Source organism: Hyaena hyaena, unplaced genomic scaffold, assembly GCF_003009895.1.
Source record: "Hyaena hyaena isolate Hyena2069 unplaced genomic scaffold, ASM300989v1 scaffold_1055, whole genome shotgun sequence".
Classification (NCBI taxonomy): domain Eukaryota; kingdom Metazoa; phylum Chordata; class Mammalia; order Carnivora; family Hyaenidae; genus Hyaena; species Hyaena hyaena.
Genome location: NW_024081690.1, coordinates 282647 through 308284, shown reverse-complemented (window position 1 = coordinate 308284; position 25638 = coordinate 282647). Strand labels below are relative to the sequence as shown.

The following is a 25638-nucleotide window of genomic DNA, read 5'->3' as shown; positions in this document are numbered from 1 at the left end:
GAAGTTGATGATGATAATGACGACGACATTGATGTGATCCTGAGAAAGGCAGTCACCCACACTCATGGATGCTCTATTCTTACCTCAGGTGTCTTGCCTGATATGGCTCTGATTTGGGGAACTCAGTGTTTGATGACTCTCCTTAAGTCTTTACAGGATTAGACTTACAGATCTCCAGTTGTTTAAAACTTGGTCCTAGTGTGTTTCAGGTACATTTTACATTAAACCAGTTTTTATGTGTCAGTCTGGGAACTTAATTATCATTTATAAACTTGTTTCCTTGCTAAAAATGTATTTTGAGTCCAAAACTAAGAAATTAAAATTTTTAAGGAAATGACCCTTTTTAAGTAGGAAATTGTTTCAATTTGTTCTTGTAATTCTGTATCAGCATTTAATAATATATTTTAATTTGGTTTTGGAATGAAAGCTATAGCTTAATTTTAGTAGTGGAAGAGAACAGTAGGGTAGCTAAAAAATGAACAGTATTACATACATTAAGCTCTTGATACATATTGGTTGAATTAATTAAATACAAAGTCATTTGTATTTAGTTATTTGACTTTGAAATATAGGGTAAAAGTTTTTAAACTTTAATTGAATTTTTTAATGATACTTTTCCTATTTTTATATTAATGTGAATTTTCACATTTCTAACTCACATATTTTGCCTACTCTGGCCTTATTCTAGGTAGTGGGGAGAGTTAACCTAAAATTATAAATATGCTTCAAGCAACCTACAGTTCCAAGCATGGATCATCAAGTATAAATGGTGTTAATACTACTTAGGTAAGCGGTAAGTAAGCTACAGGCAACTGTGATGGAGAGGAACAAGTGGTTATAGTGAGTCACTTAACCACATCTGGGTTGCCAATATGCTACTTGAGATTTTTTTTTTAAGGTTCTTCCAACGGTGGAATATATCGAGATAAATGCAGTGTTAATTATAACATATTGGCGAGGCTTCTGGGGGGCTAAGTCAGTTAGGTGTCTGACTCTTGATTTTGGCTCAGGTCATGATCTCACGGTTTATGAGACTGAGCCCTACATCAGGTTCTGCACTGACAGTGTGGAGTCTGCTTGGGGTTCTCTCTCTCCCTCTTTCTATGCCCTTCCCACAATTGTACTCTCTTGCTCACACAAAATCAATAAATAAACTTAAAAAAGGAAAAAAATATAACAAATTGGCATATGAAATAAGACTATGTGTTGTATCTCCTACCTTATTTCCTGCTTGAACTGATCAGCTGACATAGCCTGTAGGCCTGGGCCTTTTCCTTTCTCAAAGTCTTATTTGATTTTCTCTCTCTCTCTCGCTCTCTGTCTCTCTGTCTCTCTCGCAGTTGCTAGAGACAGGCTTCCTGGTTAGAGGAAGACCATTTTTAAGGCAAGAACATATGTGTGGCTACACTCCTCTATTAGGGCCTACACCACAGTTAATACAGTGAGCACGCTCCTTCACCCAAATGGTCATGTATACCTTGGGGACATTACATAATGTGGAAGGGGTCCAGGGAACATTACAATTAGAAAAGGCAACAGATTAGAACCCTAGAGACCTTGTGGATAGGTATAATGAAGTTATAACAATTTCACCAATGTTTACCAATGATTAAAATGTTTTCCATGTGCCAGGTGCTATATGCATCATCTGTTCAGTCCTCACAAAGCCTTATAAGGTAATCTTCTGATTAATCCCATTTTAAGATTTAAAAAAAGCCAAACAAATTCGGAGGTTTAGAGAAGTTAAATCATATTCCTCAAGCTTACGCAGATAGTAAAATAGACCCGGAGTTCACCCAAAGATTGTCAGACCCCACCACAAACTTGTCAATTATTTTGCTAGTGTTTGCTACCATGGTGGTGGGGATTTGAGAAGACAATTTTCCTTGAGTGAACATTTTGCCTAGTTATTGCAAATTAGTTAGAGGTAAAGTTCTTTACATTTTCTCATTTGTCCTGTTTTCTTCTTTTTCACTTCTGGTCTTTTCTTCCCTCCTCTCATGTCACTTCCAAGTTGGTAGTAGAGGCCATGATTCCTGCCCATTGTGCCCTCACCACAAAGCCCGGATTAATTTGGACAAAGGAGCCAAAAACATGGTAGCCAGTCAGTTTCTCTTTCTACGTGCTTTAGCCTAGCTCTCAGGGTGAATTTAGATGAGGCACACTCAAGGATATCCATGAGTAATAACTATAAGCTCTGTCATAGATAACTGTAGCGGGTGTGTTTAAACGTACAACTCTGTTTTTCTATTATTATGTGATATTTCACGTTGACTTGTCAAACTGAAAAATACCCATATTGATTTTGCAGAAAGCTTCACATGTGAGATAAATGCACTCAGAGACTCCTCACAAGTAGCTCTTTGGCGCTTCAGATGTGAAATGGATCATTCCTCAATCTGTAATAGACCCTTCTGTGAAGCTCTTCAATCAAACCTGAGAATTCAAGGTGAAATGGAGGGGAGCCTGGGAGACCCCTACAGGGGGATTTGAGCGAACCATCTAGGAAAGCAACCGGCGGTATTCGCTGCCTCTTTTTTTTAGGTTTTTTTTTTTTTTCTTCTTGAGAGTAGGAAGGTGGTCAATCCCTTTGCGACCCTCCCCGCCGCTTGCGCTTGCGTGCGGTACCTGGGCACAGGGAGGGGAGCTGTAGAGGCGCTCGCAAGTCACATGCGCCTTTGATATCCTTCCGCCTGTGTTTTCTGACAAGTTCCAGATTATTTTTAAAGCAGCTATTTGATACGATTTATTACACAGAGTTTCTCTTTCCACCAAATCATTTATGTTGTTATGTTTGAGAAGGTGAAATTTTCCTTTTGAGAAAAGCGTTCGTTTTAAAAAAGAAGTTAGTGATGTATAATAACTACTTTAGTTAGAAAGAATTGTCGTAGTTTGCGAAGCAGTATTCCTGGGAAGTGCATCTTATTTAAGAATCCTATTTGTAGATCATGTCATGACTTTTAGTTAGTTTGCTCCCAGTAAAGCAACAAGAGTTACCCCTAGTAAGGAAAACAGCATCTTCTGAAGCTAGTTTTTATGTCACATTTAAAAAACTTTATTTGGGGGGCACATTTTCAGTTGGATATTTCTAGGTTAATTAAAAAAAAAAACTTCAAGAATTTCCAATGGGTTATATCGTTGGGGGGAGCTGGGAGTCCTGACAGCAAACTAAGTAAGAAAAACTATGCTTTGGAATTTATGTTCAAATACAGAATATGTTTAATAACAGTTTTTGATGCTCAAGCTGTTATGAAATGATTGCTGTCCCCTCACTGTATCAGAGTTTTCCCAAGCCATGGAGACGACGTTGTTTGTAAAGCTCACATATTAGTATAATCTTAAGAGCATATTAATTGCCCAGGAGGTTTCTGTATTTGTTCTGCACATGTGATTAAAGATCACGGGAGCTTATACCGCATAATTTTAGAGATGGAGAAAACGACTATTGTAATACTTGCTACTCTCAGTTTCCTCTACAGCAATGCCCTTACACCTTTCTTTTTCAGGCGTTTTGTAGCATCCTAAACAGAAGGATATTGAAGGGAGCTGATTCTGCTTTGATCCTTGTGCTTGTTGTCAAAGCGCTTGGGATTGAAGAGACTGTTGGCTACAATTGACTGTGACAATTAGGAGATGATCAGAGCCCTAGAGTGGAGCACTTAAAGGGTAATTTACATGTCAGTTTGTCGAATAAAAAAAAAAAAAAGATATTCAGCTAAGATTTTTTTTCCCCCTCAGAGCCTTGTAAACTGCAATTTGTGCTCTGGTAAGAAAAACCTGGCAGAGGAGTTAGGATAGCCATTACCATTTGAAAAGAAGCAATCATAAGGCCGCTGCTGAGCCCTTTGTCCACTAAAAATGCTGATTTGCAGGCAGTGAGTGAAAAAGTGGAACCGTCACTAAATAAAACCTTGAGCTAGGTAACTACCCTCGTGGCTCCTGGGGGCTTTTAATGTTGGTTAAAGGTGTTTTTAAAAAACGTATCTTAAATCCTATACTTGTTATTGTTATAACATTGTGATTGGTCATGAATGTCCTTTCCTAAAAAGATAATATAAACACATTGAGGAAGTGGTAGGTGGAACCCAGGCAACAGTGAACTGCAAAGCTGATGCTGGCTGTCAGTTGTATCTGACTCTTGTCCCTTGTGCAGCATCAGTCAACCCTTCATGCTCTATTTTCCGCCTACTGTATCAGTGGGCTCCTAGGTTTTCCCAGGTTTCTTTATACTCTGATTTTAAAGTGGGAGCTGCATTTCTAACCTTCACAGTTAGCCATTTGGGTGTACTTGGCTAAAGATACAATGTACTTTCACCGTGATTTGCTATTCATACGTGGTCATCTCTATACTTTTCTGTTAGGTAATCCATACGCACAAATAAAAAAAATAGCTAGAAAGTGAAAAGAGGTTAATTGCCAGTAAATATGATGATAGCAGTTACACATTGCCCATTTAATTGTCAAATAGAATAAGAAAAATTAGTTATTTCAAAAATTTTTTGAGTCTTCCCCCTTCCCTGGAAATCATTAATACAATAATAATAATAATAATAATAATTAATGGTCACATGTCATTGCAATATTTTCATTTGGGAAATTATCTAAAAAGGAAGTTAATGTGTCGGGGTGCCTGGGTGGTTCAGTTGGTTGAGCATCTGACTCTTGATTTCAGCTCACATCATTATCCCAGGGTTATGGGATCAGGCCCCACATTGGGCTCTGCACTGAGAGGGAAGCCTACTTGGGATTCTCTCTCCCACTCCCTGCCCCTCTGTCCCCTGCCCCACTTTGTGCTCTCTCTCTAAAAAATAAAAAAATCTTTAAAAATATTTAAAAAGAAGTTAATGTATCAACACAACCATCCTGTCTTTACTCAAATTTGGTGTGTGTATTTAATTCAGAGATAGATATTAACTTTCAATGGCAGATACATTGTGTATTCCATTTTTTGTAGACTTAGCTACTGGTAAAGGGCATTTGAAGAAAGGCAGTAGGTTAGCAATGAGTTTGTCTTTCTCCTGAAACACCAGGCTTTATTGATAAAAGCTAACAGCACGCATGGCCTTCAAAAGCCAAAGGTTGCAACAGCCTATTGCTGTTGGCTTGTGTCCTTCATCTGGGTACTGTGTGTCTGGTTTTAAGGCTACCCGGCCATTAAGGACACATCTCAGAAGGAGAGGGCTTTGTTTCTCTTCATTTACATCTGATACCTTAATAACAACATTTTTTTTTTTCAAGGCATGCTTGATAGGACTTTATGAAAAGGACTGGCATTCTGCTTGCGGAGGTTTCTGAAAATCTTATAAGAGTCAATGTGGAGTTGATTGAGAGAAGTCAGTAATTCATAGACAGATACTGGCACCTCCTCTGACTGCTTTACTAGAAGTCCCTGAACTTCTTAAACAGTTCTTTAACTCTAGTTTTCCTTGGATGCATGCCCCCCTTACAAAGAAGAACACACAAGCAAGGAAAAAATAAGAATGAATCGGTTAGTCAGTGCAAAGAGGATAATGAGAGAGGGAGTCAGGGAAGGTCTGGGCTTTTGCATGTGTCTGCAGAATGCAGGCAATGGTAAGTCTGTATCAAAAATCAGGCACAGCGGGAGGTGTTCGTCTCCCAGGTAATGGGTAAATGATGAGCAGATGAGCCATCCTTGTATCGATTTAAGCATTTTGTTCCAGCCAGTCACAATTAACTTTGATTTGTTTTTACTTTCCTCTTATAGGTTTGCATTTAAAACACTCGGAGCACTAATTGTATAAAATTCTGGTAGCTGCACATTCTCTTTTTGGAGAGGTAATGAGTGAATGAATGAAAAGGCAGGGATCATTTGCCATTCTAAGAGCGGGGATTGTCAGAATATTTCTACTTGACTGAAATTGCTTTGGAAGGTGAGCTGGAACGAGAATCTTGCAACTAAAATGAAGTGACTCTGCATGTGGTTTTGGGCTGTTTGTCTTTGTCGAGGAATTCTGCGGAACTGTTCCGGGACTTAGAAGTTGACTTTGATTTTATTTATAAGGTGAATCCTATGAAAACATTTTAAAGTACGCATCTTTGAGTCTTAACAAGTAGGCGGAGTCTTTGGAAAGCTCATTTGGAGTTATTTAAAGAGTTTTCCTGTTCCCATCACAGTGTTTTTTCAATATACAGATTGCCAGGTTGTGACAAAATAAATTATTGAAAGGCTTTGAAAAGTTTTTAGAAATGTGCCCAAAGAAACACTATGCAAATCGTTAGAGTTAATTCACATGTCAATTTATTGAAATGTTGCTACTGCCGAAGAGTCCATGAACCTTTCGCACAACATTCCAGAACATCTACAGTCTTGTTTTCATGAGTAGCACTTTCTTTGTACTTGTTTGGAGGTAGCGATAGAGTTGTCAGATAGAGCAAATAAAAATAAAGAATTCCTAGTTAAATTTGAATTTCTGATAAATAATGAATATTTTTTCAGATGAGTGGGTTCCATGCAATGTTCCCATTTTATCAGGGAACCCTAGGGGGCACTCTGATTTGGTAGAAATTGCGACCATGCATTGAATGGACAATGTAATTATTTATAAATTATAAATTGTCACTTACAAATCATTTTATCTTTCACTGTCAGATTAGATAGGCCAACAAGCTTGCCCCTTTCAAATAGAAACCAAAAGGCTTTTAACTCATTAATGCTGAGTTTAATTTCTTCCATCACGTTCCCTGCACAAGCTGTGACTCGTCATTTCAAGTATATAGTAATTTCTGCCGCACTGACACAATGGAGACTTCAGAGTCCGTGGTGGAGGCGGCTGGCTTACCCACTCTGGTCAGGCTTTGACTGGAGTATTTCCTAGTTACAGGGGTAGAGGACTGGATGATGCAGTGAGAATATCTTACTTTTGTGAAGCCACGTATTTTCTTTTGGGACAATAGTATGACTACATAGTTGACCAAGTTGGAAATCCCTGGGCCTTCGATCCTGGTAGCATCTTCTGGGAAGGGAAAGATTTTGTATCCTTGAACTTTGATTTGTTGCATTTAATTTGATTTGCCATAATCTGATTGTCATGAAAGAAGCTAAACTAGGGGCACCTGGGGGGCTCAGTGAGTTAAGCATTCAACTCTTGGTTTTGCCTCAGGTCATGATCTCATGGTTCCTGAGATTGGGCCCTGCATCAGGCTCTGTGCTGACGGCAAGGGAGCCTACTTGGGATTCTCTCTCTCTCTCTCTCTCTCTCTCTCTCTGCCCCTCCTCCACTTTCTCTTTCTCTCTCTCTCTCCAAGTAAATAAATATACTTAAAAATTTTTTTAACATTTATTTATTTTTGAGAGAGAGGGACAGAGCATGAGCAGCCAAGGAGCAGAGAGACAGGGAGACAGAATCTGAAGCAGGCTCGGGGTCCAAGCTGTCAACACAGAGCCCGACGCAGGGCTTGAACCCACAAACCACGAGATCACGACCTGAGCCAAAGTCAGACGCTTAACCTACTGAGCCACCCAGGTGCCCCTAAATATATAAACTTTTAAAACAAAAAAGGAAAGAAGTTATGCTAGAACTAAGAGAAAATCATACATCTGCTTTCTCTTTGAACCCAGAGTTCAATTACGTCACAGCTTGAGCTTCTGTAACAAAGGATCATAGCCCTTGTGGTTTATAAACAATAGACCTTTATTTCTCATAGTGCAGGAGTCTAGAAGTTTTAGGTCAGGGTGCAGATACTGCCAATTCGTAAGGAGAGCCCCCTTCCACTTTGCAGGTGTCCATCCCTGTGTGTCCTCAGATGGTGAAGAGCAGGAGCTCTGATCTCTTGAGTCCCTGATAAGGGCACTAACCTCTCTGAGGAGTACTCCACCCTCATGACCTTCCTGTCATCTCCCAAGGGGCCACCTCCCAATACCATCACATTAAAGCTTAGGATTTCAACAAATGGATTTTGGAGGGGGATGCAAACATTCAGTCTGTAACAATTTTTCACTGTCTTGATGCTTTTCGTGGTCTGTCAGTAAGACTACTTGTGGAGCGCCTGGGTGGCTTGGTCAGTTAAGTGTCTGACTCGATTTCAGCTTGGGTCAGGGTCTCATGGTTTGTGACATCGAGCCCCACGTTGGGGTCTGCACTGAGAGCATGGAGCCTGCTTGGGATTCTCTCTCTCCCTTTCTCTCTGCCACTCTCTGGTTCACGCTCTCTCTCTTTCTCAAAATAAATAAGTAAACATTTTTTTTTAAAGAAAGACTATTTGTGCAGAAAAGTTTGCAGTTCTGTGTTTCATCCTCTAAACCCTCTTTGATTTCAGCTGTAGCTTCACTGGATGTTCACTACATGCAGCCCTCCAGACCATTGTTTGAGTCTTCCTAATTTCTGCCCCAGAACCTCTTCCAGAACTGCAGAAGTCTGCTCAGTGCTTCTTCAAGTTTAGCATGGAAATGTGGGGGAGAGTTAACACCCTCAAGGACAGCCAGAACTGAGGGGAGACAGGAATGGGCGGATAAATGTTTCAGCCATCTATCTTTCAGACAGACAGTTCTGCTTTCTTCAATAGCAGGGAGCTTATGTTCCCTTATGGTACATTGTTTGGATTTTCCACCAACTCTACTTCATTCTCTCCATGGTGTTGAACCTATTTCTAGGGATAACCAGTATGCATCCAAATCCTTGTCTCAGGCTCTGTTTCAGGACAACCCCAACTCAGTCACCCCTTATGCTACCTTCTTCCCAGCACCATGGCCCTCTCCTTGCTCTGGGTCTAGATACTTTGCTTCCTTTGGTTCGATTAAGGCTTACTTTTCTTATTATTAGAGGAAGACCGTTCTGCCACTGTACCTACTGTTAAAATTGAGTCATATTGCTTACCAAGTACATTATGCATATTCAGCTCACCCAAAGTCCAGTACAATTAAAGTCGCTTTTTATTGAACCCGCACCCCATGTAAGGGTATACACTAAGGGACCCATGAATATTGTTTCATTTAGTCCTCAGTATATCACCAAGAAAGAATCAGTATTTCTGTTTCACAGATGAAGAAACTGAGGCTCAGAAAGATTAAGAGATTTCTTCCAAGACTACAAAGCTAGTGCATGGTAGAATGAGCATTAAGTTCTGACCTCTGACTCCAGAGCCCATTTTCTAAATCACTATTCTATAGAGCTCACCATATAAAGCTCTTAGAGATAAAAATTTCCTTACCAAATACTAATAAGAGCAGCTAAAGAGATGACTGGATTCAGAAGGAGGGACAAGAATTGGTTTGTACCAAATAAGGCAAATTATTTTTTAAAAAGGCTTCTGCTCCTTTGCTCAGGTCTGTGGTGCCAGCATGATGGGAAGGTATCGTGGTCTTCACACTGCTGGGAAGTGGTGTTGCTGCCGGTGAGAGTAGGCGTGGCATGACCAACAGTACAAGAAAGCTCATTTGGGCACAGCCCTGAAGGCCAAACTTTTGGAGGTACTTCCATGTGCAAAGGGAATTATATTAGAAAATTGTACTGGAAAAACTAAGGGTTGAAGCCAAACAGTCAAACTGTGCAATGTGTTGGGGTCCAGCTGATCAAGAACAGGAAAGAAATCACAGCCTTTTTCTTAAATGATGGTCGCTTGAATTTTATTGAGGAAAATAGTGAAGTTCTGGTTGCTAGATTTGGTCACAAAGGTCATGGTGGTGGTGACATTCCTGGAGTCTGTCTTAAAGTCTCATTCATTCATTCATTCATTCGAGAACGAGAGAGAGCACGAGTGAGGGTGAGGGGCAAAGGAAGAGAGGGAGAGAATCTTAAGCAGACTCCACAGTCAGCATGGAGCCCGACGTGAGGCTCGATCCCATGACTCTGAGATCATGACCTGTCCTGAAATGAAGAGTCTGATGCTCAACCAACTGAGCCACCCAGGTGCCTGTAAGGTTGTTCAAGTAGTCAATCTCCTTCTCTCTTTTGGCCTTATGGGAAGGCAAGAAGGAAAGACCAAGATCTTAAGTTTTGTTCATGAAATACGGCAGTGATAAATTTTCATATGTCAAAAAAAAAAAAAAAGCAAAAAACCTTCCTCTATCAACTTATGATTGAACGATAATTAGAAGTATTGGTTTCATCATGAGACCTGGAGCTCCACTACTTCATGTCTTTTCTGGCTCAACAGTGCCTTACACATGGTAGGACTTGGTGAATATACACTGCTGAATGAATTAATTGTAGTATTATAGAATATAGTTTAGGTCAACTTCCATAAGCTCAAATTTTTAGTGATCTGCTTTACTAAACAATGGCCTTTAGCATCTTTTAAGATGATTTGTTCTAACAGTGTCATATAATTTAAGACAGTGTCTAGAACAATGTATAACATGGTTCTCAATGAAATAGGGTGACTTCAGTTAACTTAAGACTATTGGAGGCAAAGAGAGGTGGAAAGATTTCATGTGATATTACAATATGCACCTGATTAGAAAGGTCTAGGTGTGCTAGATTGCAAAGGCCAAGTGTAGTAAACATGAGCCTCTGTGGCGACAGGGAGAGGCTACCCAGAACAGCCATGAGAAGATGTGTTCTCCACTTAGAAAAGAATGAAAGGGTTAGTAGCCCTTCTTCACAACTTAGCTTGTGGGAAATGGTTTCTCTGTCTGACTCTCCTAATCTTCTCAAAGTTAACATATTTCATAAATATTAGAATTTTAACCTCCTTATGAACTGACTACATTTTAGAATCAATTCTATAAACCCCTATCATCTTTATCCTATGGCATCCCTTGATGTAGAGGTAGGAGTTTACCCATACAAATCTTCCCAACTTTCTATTGGTAGAGCATCACATTCTCTTCAAATTGCCATGCAGTTAGGGATACAACTATGTGACAGTTTCTAAAAACTTCATGAGGTTGTTAGTTTAGAACAAGAAAAGAGATGTGCATTTACAATTTCTATTTGTGCTTGTTGGTTTCTGTTAGTTTCTTGTGGCAACTGTAGTCACTGGGAGGCCCTCAAGTATGAAAGCGGAAAGGACTACAATCGCAGGGCCATCATCACGGACAGCATTAGCTACACCAATAAATCATATCAGGTGTACTGGATCTTTCCATGATTACTAATGGAAGCTATGTAACAAGCAGAAGTTGGTTTTGTCTATTGGATTACAGATGGTAAAAGAGGAATCTAGTGTTCTGCCATTCAACTCACTGGATAACCACTTTCAGACAGATTTCATAGAGATAAAGAAACCTCAATATGTGTATAAATGTCTAAAATTCTACTCGAAGAATTTTTAAAAAGTAAGCTCTAGGTGCAAGGCAGGGCTTGAACTCATGACCCTGAGATCAAGTGTCATATGCTTTACTTTCTGAGCCAGCCAGTCACCCCCAAAGGATATTTTTTTAAGTTCTTTTACATGAGAACCAAACTTCTCCTTGCCTGCAGATTATTTTGACTGGCTGAGTTTTAATGGATAATTTAAAATGTAAGTAGCATAAAAGAATATGATTATTATGTTTAGTTATATACCAGTTACTATGTCTAAATGCTAAGTAAGATTAGGATATATGAATCAGTGCAGCTAATATTGAATAAACATAAACTATACAACTGACCCAGTTAGAAAAATTAGACTCATATACACCTTTACGTAACTAATGCTAACTGTGAGAACAGACTCCATCCAGAATATTTCTGGACCAAATTTAGGAAAGTCCAGGGTATTTTGTATCAAAACGCCTAAAGCCATATCTGATATTCAGTCTCCCTGTACTTAAGTTGGTCTTTGATTAAGATCATCCAACTAACTTAAAGGTGTTAGATAAATATCATAGATTGTAAACATGTGTATGTGAAGTAAGAACTATTCAGTATCCTTATTAGGAAGACGTTTGTGAATTTTAATTTTTACTGATGGAAGCTTTCTTTTCTCTATACTAGTGCCCAACATTATTTGATTCAGAACTCCTTTTCATCCTTGGGGTTTAAAGATCTGATCAACCCATACCCTTTCACAGCAAAAGAAACATATTTTCTTCTTACATGTACATTACATATGATTGTTGACTGAGTTGGGACTACTACCAGAAGTTAGGGAGAGTGGTAACAAGCCATGGAAATCGACCAGCTACTATTCAGACACCTGGACACCAATGAGCACTTTGGGAAGCAGCCTGACAAACTGGTGGGATAGCCAGGCTTTCTCACCTGTAAACCTAGGACTCAAGAAAATTGCTTCAACTTTCTTAAGTAAAGATGACTTTACTTGGGAGTATTGGCTGTTCTTTCTGTTTAGCAGATATCAAGAACATAACAGTGGACTATAAACTTCAAGCTTTAAAAAGCTGACCTTTTGACTACCTCGCAAGTCAGTTTTGACTTTGATGTAGAAAAACTCACTAGTTCTTCCTTAACTGAATGATGAGCATCATGGTTAGGGATGCAGAGTATTTTGTCCCTGGATCCCTCTGGTCTAGAGGCCAGGCCCACATACAGGGTCCCTATATTTAAGCTGTTCTTTGGTTAACAGCATCCTTACTTAACTTCTGCTTATCATCAAGGACAAGGGATTATATTATCACATAATTAACTTATAGACTAATAGTCTAGTTATCTTAAAGAGGTGCTGACTTTAATCTAGGCAACAATTTAGGCACTGGTAGAACATAGTTTATTAGTTTTTATGCTATCATACAATTATTCTCTATGTGTGATAATATTGAACACTGTATTATTATATAATATACTTAATATTAGTACTTAGAGAATAAGTGACCAATAGCATTAGTCCACTATATCTAAATATTACAAGATTTGCACACAGAATGGTTTAGTAGAATAAAGCAGGCCTCAGGAAATCTGATTTCCCAGCAATTTAGTTATGTGAACTAGATTAGTTTTATTACTTCTCACATCTCCTTTCCCTAATATTTTAAATAAAGGGAAACAAATGATCTCTTATTTTTTCCCAGCTCTATGTTCTATGCATTTTCTGAATGATGATTAAGAACATAATGACATCATAACTACTATAACTGGAAAGATATACTTTCAGTTTTCTTGACTATTTCAAAATTTAACAAGTTTTATTTAGGTTGAGTACTAACACTTTCTGTGGAATGCTAAGAATACCTTAAGCTTATGATGAAAACTTGTTTTGCGATGGATAGGCAAGATTAATTAAGGATTTATGAATGTTTTGGCCTGTTCACATGTGTCAAAAATCTAGCAATAAAGATGAAGACTTGCTTCATTTAGAGAAGTGTACACAGGCTTTTGCTAGTTTCAGGATGATAACAAGGGGTAGAATCATAGAACGTAGAACTGTACATCTATGTTTGGCACACCGCCGGAAACTACAGAGCGAAAAGAACACATTGACTTATGTAGATTCTCAAGATTTTGTTACCTAGTCTCAGGCTGTATGACCATTTGCTGCGACTCATATTCTAATTCTTACTCTTGGACTAATACTTAGAATAAAAATATGATCGATTCAAGGTTAGCTGTGCAATTCAGGTTATGAATACAGATGTCAAGAAAGGTAAAACATCAGGAAAACTTAATTTCTCTGACCAAAAGTAAGAAAAAAAGTAATATTATGTGTTAGTTGAAACACGTGAAAAACATACTCATTCATCAAGTCTGCAAATGTTCAGAATTTGCTATTTTAAATTATTAAATTATTAACTTTTATATTTCAGATCCATAGCTTCCTTATTGTTTTATAATTGCTGTACCTTGAGGTGGGTCACTTGTGTCCATATATCACACCTGGGACATCAAGTTTCAATATTATTGATGGTTTCAATAAGTTAAGATTTGAGTATTCTGATATCTTTTATTGAGTAAAGCTTACAATGTTCTTCATAATGTTTTCCTGCACTTAAATGCTGTAGGTTATCTTCTTATAAACCCATATCCTATACATATTGTGCCTTTCCATGTTATTATAGTTGATATTTATAACTAGGAACTACTCATCATTATAATATGTCAACAATAAGGCAGTAAATAGTATTTTTTTAAAAAATTTTAAGTTTTATTTATTTTAAGAAAGAGACAGTGCAAGCAGGGGAGGGGCAGAGAGAGAGATAGAGAGAGAGAAGGAGAGAGAGAGAAGGAGAGAGAGAGAAGGAGAGAGAGAGAAGGAGAGAGAGAGAGAGAGAATCCTAAGCATGCTCTGTGCTGCCAGAGCAGAACCAGATGTGGGGCTCAAACCCACCAACCGTGAGTGAGATGATGACCTGCACTGAAACCAACAGTCAGATGCTCAACTGACTGAGCCACCCAGGCAGTAAACAGTGTTAATACCATGCTAAGCATTTGTAATTTCCAGAGTTTCAAATACCTAAGGGATCTAAAGTGGGGCCACAAGGAGTAGAGGAGACATTCTAGACTCTAGATAGAAGACATTGAAAAATTGGTCTGATATCAAATTTAAGGAGAAAATATGCCAATTAAAATGAATATTTTAGGATTCAATTCAGCATGTGTTACTTAATAGCATTTGTCATTTTCCAATTTTTCATATGTAGCAAATTAATTTCAAATCATTTTGCTCTCCCAAATGCCTTTGTGTATTGTGTTTCTTTTTTCATATTCTCTTGGATAACATTTGAGAAGAAAATAAGACTACAGCAGTCATTGATTACAGTCAGGACGGAAGACAGTTGTAAGACCGAGAAACAGGTGGAGCATGTATGAGGGGAATATTCACTTTTTGTGCCACCATTTTGTAGCTGCTCAAAAAAAATTTTTTTAGCAAATGGTGGATATTGTTTCTTTACAAAAAATGGTTCTGTACTGGATCCATCTGCGAAGTATAAACATGTCATCAGCACTCATTTTCCATCTCCAAAAAACATTCCCCATGTCCATATTTGATTTTCAAGTGCATCTGTGCACTGATGGAAACCCTCCCAGCATGCTGGCACACAATTGCAAACCCCACACATTTCTGTCTTTGAATCAAGCTTTCACAAGAGCCTGGCCTCCTCTGGGTATAAGCTTGTTTCGAAGTTGCAAAGGTCCTCTGGGTGACCCCAATAAAAAGAACTTCCATGTGCATGGTAAGGTTAAATTATTCCTTTTAGGGAGACAATTTTGTCCGTGAAGTTTCTCCTACTTTGCTCCAAAACTTTTTTTTGTATCTTAGAATTTCTCTTTTTGTGCCCACACCGTCCTTACCTAATTATTAGCATTATACTATTGAGTTTCTCAGTGACTGAACTCACATTTAAGAAACAAAGTTTGATTATTCTGAAAGTTTAAGTAGAAAAAGCAGAGAATTCATCTTGGAAAGTTGAAAGGCAAGCATCCCGAATTTGATGAGCCCCCTAACGTTAGTGATAATCCTACAACCTGAAAGAATGGAAGACATCACTAGAAAAATTGAATCTCCTTGTAAACACGCATTCTGAAGTGAACTCCTTGCCAGGAAGGACATTTTATTTTACCTCATTATTTTCCCTACGCAGAAGCGGAGTTACCTTCGCTATGGAGCAAGGGAGTAAGCCTTGCCTGTCATTTTTCATCAGGTTGTTTTAGGTAATTTTGGTTATGCCCCTCATTACTGAATTGTTTATCAATAGCTGCAGCAAGTGTCAGTAGCTTTTCTCATCAAACCAGGTCTGACAAAGCGGCGCAGTGCATGGGAAAGGGGCAGCTAGGTGAAACTAATGCCATAGATGTTTGATTCATTAGGAGCTTATTGTTAACGGGGATGTCTGATTGTAAAGGCTCAGTCAAGCAAAAGAGTGCAGAGTAATCAGTCGGATTTATAGTTTGCAGGGCTCAGAAAAAAATCAACATAAACCTTTGGATATAGCAGAAACAGAAAAATCCCCTTTGGGCAGCCCTAACCTGGAACCAGCCAAATAAGGTCATGCTACATGAAGGTTTCCTGTTAGGTGATGGGAGATAGAGGCGGATTAGAGCCATATGGCATGGCCTATCATACCTTCTGACTTAAGATAACAAAGCCAAGCTTTGTGCTTAGCTGTTTTTGACTGACATCATCAATTTTATTTTATGTTGGTCACCTCCGGTAACAGGAAAAAATGGCCTAGGGTTGATAACACATGCTTTTTTTTTTCCCCTTTTAGTATTAAGATGCCTAGAAGCTAGTTGTGTGCTGTTAAAAATTTCAAAGAATTAGTAGCTTACTCTTCTATCACCCATCCTCCAGCAACTGTCAGCCCCCCTCCCCCTTGTTTTCAGTTTGTACCTTGCAAATGAGAGGCAGCCTTATTCAGAACCAGATGTAAGGCTCCTAGAGAATGAGCATAAGCTGGTGTACTTTAAGCCTAATGGGAAGTTTTATATGCAAGGGCCTTGAACTGATTAGTATAATTCCCTCTTTAATACAGCTGTCCCTCCAGATTAAGGTAAACCAAATGTTGCAATCAGAGATTAGTGTACCTTGCCAGTTATTAACATCCCCGGTGCTCAGCAAGCACGTCAGACACTAATGCTGTGTATTTATTTGCCATTTCCCTACTGTAACTTGAACTTCTGCACCTGTCAAAGCATTCCAGTGAAGAGAGGGGCATTATTGGAAAGCAAAAGTTTTATACCTGTACACCTGTTTTGTTTTGTCACAGCTTAGGTTTTCTTTCGGCGTGCCAAGACTGCCAGGTGCTTTAATCTGCTACTCTGCTGGTTTTGTAAAGAAAGACTGTGTGTGCTAAATTGCATTTGTTACTTTCATATGCTTCCTTTTATACAACTGGAGAGCCGCTCACCTAAACTGGTGGTGCGCACACGTGTTTTCTTTCGCAAAAGAGGTAAAGGGTGAGGTTTCTTTCCCAGGAAACACACCTATGTCTCTGTGCTCTTCAGATTCTGCAGTGTCTTAAATCACAAGGTGGGTCTCACAGCTGTAATATATTTGGCAGGATATCCTGCCTTCTTGCAACCCAGATGTCAAGAAAGACAAAGTCCTGGCTATCTCAGAAAGATCTGGCTCTGTTTCTTTCCCTCCCCAGCCCCCGCTCAGGGCATGCTTGGACTTGAAGCTTGAACGTATATAATAAACACGCCGGAGAAGCTCGCGATGGTAGCTCCCGGCTGTTTTCGGGAACGCTGGTCCCTTCTGGGTGCTCCCTGAACCTGTTCATCGGCATGGCAGGTGGGTCAGCAAGGAAGGGAAAATAATGGCAAGTTTGATGAAGCCGTCTTATGTTTGTTGAGTAAAGTGTCTCTGTGGTTTTTAGCAGCATCGTTTATTACTCAGAGATTGAGAATCGAGTGCTTTTTCTGAAAAGTGCATAGTTTGCTGTGTAACCACTGGGTTCATCTCAGGGTCTGAGTTTTTTCTTTCCGTATGTGGATACAAGCATGCAGCTCTGTCCTTACAGAGCAATCACCTGATGATGATGCCAACAGCAGTGGGGCATCACTCCCCACGCCTGTAAATTTTGCCAGAGGCGGGGAGAAGCCACAGTTTTCCAGCCAGTCCATGACAGTGGAAGCAGCCACCAGTTCAAGCGGGTATCAGTGGTGGGGGGATGCTTCTTTCCCTTGCTCCACCACCCCCCCCCCGCCCCAACTTCCCAGCTCCATCTTGCTGCTTGCACGTTGATTGCCTGGTACAGAGTTTCTACATATTATAGCTTAATTGCAGATTTTTTAAAAAAAGACAAAAATATGTTCATATCTTAGGAATTATGTCTTGCAGCCTACTAAATATGCTAATGCAACACTAAGCAGGGATAAAGTTCTTGCCATACCCCCCAACAGTTGCGTGGAATGCGCTGCCAAGTGATTGTTAATTGTGAAGCACAAGCAGGCTTTGCAATCCATCTTAATTGTCATACTTACTTCAGGTTTCGTGATAAGGCTCGATGTTCTGTTTAAAGTGACAATGTTGACAAGGGGAAAGGGTGTGGGCCCGAGCCTGTGGTTCTGAAGGGGTTGCGTGCTCTGACCTGCCGAAGGTTGATATGGACGGCCTGCGAGGGGATTTTAGTTGTCATGGGGTCCCCAGGCGGTTGAATGGAGAGACTGTCTGTCCTGCTTTTTCCTGTTAGGATCCTGACACGTGGAGCATTGATGAACTCAGCACAACGCTGAATGGGAGCTTTTTGGCAGCTGAGACACTGGGGCTAAGCTGCAGGTCAGAGATAACACCAGTGCGGATCTCCTCCTGCACACAGTTACTAGCGCGCTTTCTTCCCTCCTGAGTGCAGGAAATGGCTCATGTTAAATACGTTCACTTTTCAGTTTTCCTTTCTTCTAAAATGGAGCTTGACAGATTGGACTTTTCAGCTCCCCCTTTTTTCACCACCTCTGCTTTCTACCTCAGAAATACTCTTCAGGAAGCAGGAGTTAATCTTGGTGAGGAAACGATAAGGTGATGCTTGATTTTAAGGGGAAAGCAGAAGGATATGGCTGCCTAGTTGTTGCACAGAGACTTGTAACTCCCCACCTTCGAGGCTTTTCCCCTCACATCTTCTTCAGTACCGGCCAGAAGGGGCACAGAGCAAAGAGCCCCCTGCCTAGACAGACAGAGGAGAGCGCGAGGTAGCATCCTGTAGCATTAGATAGTAAGAAGGGCACCTTTGGGAGGTAATGCTGACTTTTAAAGAGGGGCCTGTCTGGGACTCGTGTGCAGACACCAAAACCCGTCTGCACTGTTTTACGTGCAGCTGAGGGGCGCAGGGTTCCGAGACGTGGAAAACAAAGAGAAACCGGCAGCAAGGGTGACTTTAGTAATCTTTGGCCAGCCCTCTTCACAGAAGCCATACAGAAAAAAAATTCTCTCTGGTTTTAGTACCTGCTCTAAATTTGGGCTGCCGAAGCCCCATTTAGAGAAAAGATAGATGAAATTGATCTTTGTGGGGTACTGAGTAGTGGCTGTGAAACTAATATTTGAAACCGCCCCCAAACCAAGTGAGATTCTGACTTGGGGCCTATGGAAGAGGCCTGAACACTTCCTTCTCTCTGTTGAGCACTTGATGCCCTTCGAGGCAGAACGATGCAAGTAAGACTATGTGCATGTGTGTGCGAGTGCACATGCAGGTAGAGGGGATGGGCTCCGGCAAGGAAGACCGTGGCGGGAGAAGGGCTTGGGGATGGGGAAAGGTTTCTGGTCAAGGTTCAGTACAAGAGAAAACAAAAGGGTTGTGGGTGGAAGTGAGAGTAGCAGTTCAGCCCGAGGGCTAACACCTTGGGACACGCAGGGTGATGTCGCTCTTTGATCTGTTACCTCTTACCAGTTCCGTGCACCCATTCTGTCTCAGGAAGGCAGAGGGCACAGCTGAGAGAGGTAGAAAGAGAGAGAGAGAGAGAGAGAGAGAGAGAGAGGTGGAGAGAGAATATGAGTGAGTGATCTGTATGAGAGCCAAATATGATGAGCCCATAACCCTGGGGAGAATGACTCAGGTTTGGAACTCCATCAGAATTTGCTCTGATGCAAAGTCGTGGTGCCAGGCCTTTCATAATAAAGCAAGTTTTCAGGCTTCCCCATCCAATTTTACTGTGTGGCCTTCATTTTTCTTTATGTGATTGGGGCTAGGTTACTCCAGGACTTAATTCTCTGGCTACTGCTGGTGGGGGACTTCCTGGGAACTTTGAATTTCCCCAACTTTAACCTTAGAGAGACTAGCCAGGACTGAACAGCCTCTCAAATGACCCTAAAGAAATAGTGGGTGTGAGGTGTTCGGTATAATTATTGACACATAGTAGGTGCTGGGGTACATCCTCACTGTTCCTCTGTGAAGAACGAAGCCAGTTGGATTTGTTGTTAAACGCTGTCTTTGGCTGTGTTTTCAGCTGTAGCACTGCCTGAGGAAACTGGAGAGCTTGGAAAGGGCTCCTGTCCTAAATGGAAGGTTTAGTTTTGCTTGTGTTTTCTATCTGCTTGGTCCAGATCTAGTGTGAAAGTTTGAATTGACCTGAAACATGCTAATCTTAGACATATGTGGTCAATTGTCATGAGGTCAAAGGGAGACAACTACCTATACGATGTAATTTAAAGAGTCTGGGAAACCCCATATGTCTGCCAAGTATCTCCCCAATTAATCATGGCGCCAGCTAACATCCTGATATTTCTGTTGGTGGGACAATTCCTGTGAAGAAAAACGTGTCTTCTTGATAAATCTCTTTATGTTGCAATTATGATACTTGAGAGAGGATAATGTTATGTGGATAATGTTGTTTTCTTATTTACTATCTCTGTGACAACTGGAAAGAGAGAAACTGGGTACAAATGGCAGTTTTGTTAAGTTTGTTAAGTTTTGTTAAGGATAGTACAACTCCTGGCCACAGGATGGGTCAAGGAGATTACACTAGGTTGGGGTTTGTATTCTTCCAGATGATTTGGAGCGAGATATGTAGACAGTGGGAGCGCTTCTAGTCAGCCAATTAGAGCTTCCTTTGGGGTCCTTTCTTTTTGACAAGACCTTTCACTTCTGATCACCCTATGAGAGCAACTGCTTAATCCCATATTGTCTTGGGCTCTCAGCAATCCTTCACCTTGAAGATGGTAGGTTAGGGATTCTCAAACATTTTTCTACAGCAGAATGTATGTTCCCACATTGGGCACTTCCTTGGATATACCTTGACTGTGATACAATTGGCATTGTATTTCAACCTTTGTTTTAAAGGTTGAAAGGTTTTAAAACCTTATTTTAAAGGTTTAAAGAATGTCCTTTTCCTGACATTCTTCTGTGTCCTCTTGGGAAGGCCACCCCTTGTCCTTTGTCCATGTTCTGCCATCTTCACATCTCATCAGTATATGAGAGTTACTGCTTTAAATGATGTCCTAATTATAGGAGCTTTTTCTTTTTCACACAGTTTGTGTGCTTTTGCCTTTCTCTAGGAGCCCTACTCCCTGTAACTGTGTGTAATATATGTGCATGGGTATTTGTGGTGTGTGTGTGTGTATGTGTGTGTTTGTGTGTTTAATTCTTGCTTTAGCAAGAAACAAGCCATCCTATGTGTTTTGCAATAGATTTAGGTTAAGGGTTGTTTTAAACAATAGAGACTGTTAAGTCACCAATATGTGTTCTCTTCTTTGCCCATATAATCTTAATTCTTCAAGTTTTCTTCACCTATCACATGATTTTTAGCCTTCATTTTTTTCTTGTTTTAAAAAGCATGTGTATTATTTTTTTCTGACTGCTCTAGTCTTGCATAGTTCTTGTAGAATGTTTGGAAATACAGAGGTTTGTGGGTGAGAATAAACTCACCCAAAATTTCACTACCTAGAGTTCTCTGTTACTACAATTTGGTTGTATCTTTCTACCTGTTCATTTATTGGGTTAGACACTGAGAGTGCCTGGGTCACTCTTTAATTTTTAAATTGTTTTTCTCTTTCCTTTTCAGACTTTCAACTCTCTAAGTTCTCCTCATTCCTTTTATGTTGATGAGTCCCAAGTGGGACCCATATAATACTTAGGTATCTAAAGCTAGATCTCACTTGTATTCTGGGAAGGTTAGCTCACAGCCTCTACATACTATATTTTGAACTTCTTAATATGCATTTTCCTGCTCTGAATCAGTGATTTATTTTTTGATCTTTGTTAATACTTCTTTTCAAGCCTGAAACAAAAGAAATTATCTAAAAATAACCCAAGACTGTTATCCAAGACTTTAAAGTAGTGTGAGCCAATAGGTTGACACCTTTGATCCTTAGGTAAAAAGTTACAGTTCTTTTGTTGGCTCTCTGCAAAAGGAGGAAGTGGGAGCAGATTACACAGTTGATGCTTTTTTATGCATGAAGGAACCTACTTTTGACAGCTAGTAAACAAGTTTCAACATTTTTCTGGGTAAAGAAGCTCATTCATTTAACATTTATGTATCGAAATACCCCTTATTATGTGGCAGGCACTGTTCCAGGCATGGGGAATCAGCAGTAAACAAAACAGACAAAATCCACCTTTTGGGAGCTTGCTACTTAGATGTAAAGTTGTTGAGTTTCTTACTTTCTATTTAAATTTCCACTTAAAAAAGTAATTGCATTTCACTTTCTAAGTTCTGCGTCTGCTTTGAAAGCAGGTGGGGAAAGGGCCCTATTATTATAATATTACTATACCGAATAATGCCTTTCCTTCTAGAAATGTCTTTTACTGATTATTCTCCAAATTTCAGTTTTTGCAGTAGGCAAAAAGGCAAGAAAATCCAGTGGCAAAGACAAATTTTAATGACTTAGAACAAATGTCCTTGATTTTAATACATGCTGTTTTCTCAAGGAGGGAGATTAAAAAGAAAAAAACAGGAGGGGTAAGAGTGGATATGTTCTACAACTACCTTGAGGAGTAAATAGGGGCTGCAAAATTCGGAGAGGTTCTCCACTTTCAGATAGAGCTGAACAGTGCTGCATTTGAGATTATGGGTTTTGCTGTGTAGTTAACCTGAACACTAACAGAAAAAATAACTATTAGTAGCTAAGCAGAGAAAGAATGCATGAGGCAGAAAGACCTAGGCCAACGCCGTATTTAATTCCAATGTGTAATCCATGGAGGCTGTATTGGATGTGAGTCACTGAAGGTATAAAAACGTATGTAGAAACTAAGAACAGATCACCCCCTATTTACCATCCCGTAATAGTTATCTTGCTGGTTTTCGTCCCCACTTGTTTCAGTTTGAGTGTGTTTTAGGTAGTTTCTCAACCAGACATCTAGAGACAGGAATTTTACCGATAGAATTGGACAAGTTTTTATCAGACTTCAGGATATGCCATAGACCGTTAGATTGTGACATGGAAATAGCGAGAGTTTAAATGGATGCTACATGAGAAATTATCCTGGATTCTTGAGGTTGTGTGTAAGAATGGAGTCTTTGTTACTTTTTTTAGTGGTTGATGAAAAAAGTATGTGTTTTAACTCAACCGAGAAAAGAGGAGTGTGTATTGGAGACAAGAACTTGCACAGTTAAATAACTCAATCTGTGGAATAGAATATAGCTGCTGACTAGGGACTGAAGACACAGACTGTCAGCTAGAATGGTTGACCAAATTATTCACAAATGCTAGAAAATTCAGAAGAGAAAAGAAAAGGAGGGAAGCAATGAAGGACAGAGGGGTGCAAAAAGAGGAAACAAGCAGATGAACAAACTGCAGTGGGTTATGTTGAGGCATAATTATTCTGGAGGTTTTTTCAAAAAAATTTTTTTAATTTATTTTTGAGCGAATGCAAGTGGGGGAGGGGCAGAGCACGGGGTGGGGGTGGGAGTGGGGGTGGGGGTGGACAGAGGATCCAGAGTGGGCTCTGTGCTGACAGGCTGACAGCAGTGAGCCTGATGTGGGCCTGCAACAGTGAGATCATGACCTGAACTGAAGTTGGATGTTCAAATGACTGAGCCACCCGGGTGCCCCTGCTCTGGAGTTTTGATACCAGCTCATCACTAAGGAAAAATGATACTTTTTTAAGGTGGGGTTGTGTGATTTACATGTATAATTATTTATAAATTTTTTAAAATATTTTATTTATTTCTAGAAGAGAGAGAGACAGCATGAGCAGGGGAGGGTCAGAGAGAGAGGGAGTCACAGACTGAAACAGGCTCCAGGCTCTGAGCTGGCAGTCAGCACAGAGCCCGACACGGGGCTTGAACCCACGAACCGCGAGATCATGACCCAAGCGAAAGTTGGACGCTTAACTGACTAGCCACCCAGGCGCCCCCATGTATAATTATTTCGATATGGAGAAATCTAGGGACAGAGTACAGTAAACTGATGTCTGCTAGACACTAGAGGAAATCCTTGCTAGATTAACTGATACTTTGTTAAGAAAGATGTAGATTCCATGTTTATATTTTAATCTATTTTATCATGTTGTGTGTTTTTTTTTTTTGAAAAGCCACAAGTGACCCTTAATTCAAATCCACACTTTCTATTTTTATTTCTCCACTAGACCTTGTCTTTGTCAAATTGCAAAGCTTTCAAGGGTTTCCTTCCAATGTGAGATGAGATGCAATACTATTCATAAACCTATAGAGAAACGTCGTTTTTAAAAAATTATTTACTATGGCCATGAATGATGTCTTTCTTGACATGTAAGACAGCACAGTGTCTTCACATTTAGAAAATGTACGCAAAACACACAGCGCAGTGTGTTGCATCCGTGCTCTGTCCAACAAACGTTAGTTGATGTAAATGAGAGAGTACATGTCACTAACTATAACCTCCTGCCTAACTCTGGGTCTACAGAGGCCAGGAGACTTTTGTGAGCTGGAATGATGCCCTGGTGTAATTCCTTGTGTTTAGGATGAGTGAAACGATAGTTTCCCATTTTAAAGGCAGCATTCCTGGTGAATTTAGCCTGGTATATGCACTACTTGAACTGAACACGAGAGTCTGTTAATTCAGAAAATTCAAATATTTAAAATATAGGCTGTATACAATATATACACAGTGTATGCAGTGCACATATGCATATATGTACATGGTATTTGTACATCCTCAGCAATACGGAATTTTAAAATAAGAAATGAAAAGATGTTATTTCTACTTTAAGAAGAGTCCATGAAAGAAATGAAAATCCTTACAATTGTTTATGCTCCACATTCATTCATCAATAACTATTCATAAAATATCTACTAAATATAAAGATCAAGAAAGCACCATCACATTCTCAGAGAGCTTTTAAACTGATGGGTTAAAGGCAACTACAGTACAAAGTGGACTGTTATTTTGATTAGCGAGCCAAAGAATGCGGAAATGAAAATAACAAAAACACCTAGTGCTGAAGAGTCCTCACTCTGTGTTGGGAGCTACATGATACATTTTAGGTGTGTTGTCTCAATCCTCGCAACAACTTTGGGTTACAGGTACCCCTGTGACTTCACCCCACCCCCCACCTACACTTTCCAGAGAAAGCAGCAGAGATCTATACATATTAATGGGTTACCCCGGGGGTGCACAGCTGGGACAGGCAGAGGTGGGCTTGTGAACGGAGAGCCTGACCCCAGAGCCGGAGCCTCTACCACTATACTCCACTGCCTCCTAGGGGATGGGAGGGAGAGATCACCTCTGATTGGGGAGGGGTCAACCATGGGTTTTTGCAAAGAGGTCCCTTATCTAGGTCTTAAAGGATTGGCCAGATTGTGTGGCATAGAGCTATAGGGAGGGAAAGGCTGTTAGAGAACAGTGAGTGGGGTGCGGGGGTGGGCACAGCTCAGGCTTGCATAACACAGTCCCTGGTGGGGCTTTGGTAATATGTTCATTGCGAGGTGGGCATGCGGGGGCTGAAACAGAGAAAGGCTGAAGAATCTGATCTCAATCCTGTTGGAGCTAAGTATAAAATAGAGTAAATATTTGTAATAAAAACTGGAAAGAATAGATATTAATAAGGTGCAATTGTTAGGAAGAGAGTTTTAATCAGCAAAATCTTCTTAGAGGAGTTTGAAACTGATGTAAATGGAGTAGAAAAGCATGCCAGCAGTCTAGAATATTGTGATTCAAATAGGACACTAGAACATGAAGAAAGCTGATAAAAGTATGTTTTTCATGCATTCAGGGACTGCTGAGGAACGAAGTTAAATAAGTGAATGTCCACCTCTCTCACCTAGAAGAAAGGGAATGGAAGTATTCCCCCCAGTCATCTCTGTCTCAGTTATGGCTTTCCATCTACTCAGCTGTTCAAATACAAAAATAAAACAAAAAGTGGCAGTTATTTTATTTTTTATCTCTTTTCTTGTTCTTACTCTAAACTACATCCTGAACTCGCCCTTCTTGGAGACTGTGGAGTGCACATGCTCT

General features: G+C 40.0%; 1 long non-coding RNA gene and 1 pseudogene across 1 annotated transcript; both read left to right on the top strand.

The window, feature by feature from the left end:
• Nucleotides 1–2322: 2322 nt before the first annotated feature.
• On the top strand, nt 2323–5998 carry LOC120223881. Its single transcript, XR_005526391.1, has 3 exons — nt 2323–2449; nt 3507–3666; nt 5726–5998. It is a non-coding gene; the product is annotated as an uncharacterized LOC120223881 (long non-coding RNA).
• A 3303-nt stretch (nt 5999–9301) lies between these two features.
• LOC120223879 lies at nt 9302–9950 on the top strand (annotated as a pseudogene).
• The last annotated feature ends 15688 nt before the right edge of the window (nt 9951–25638 follow it).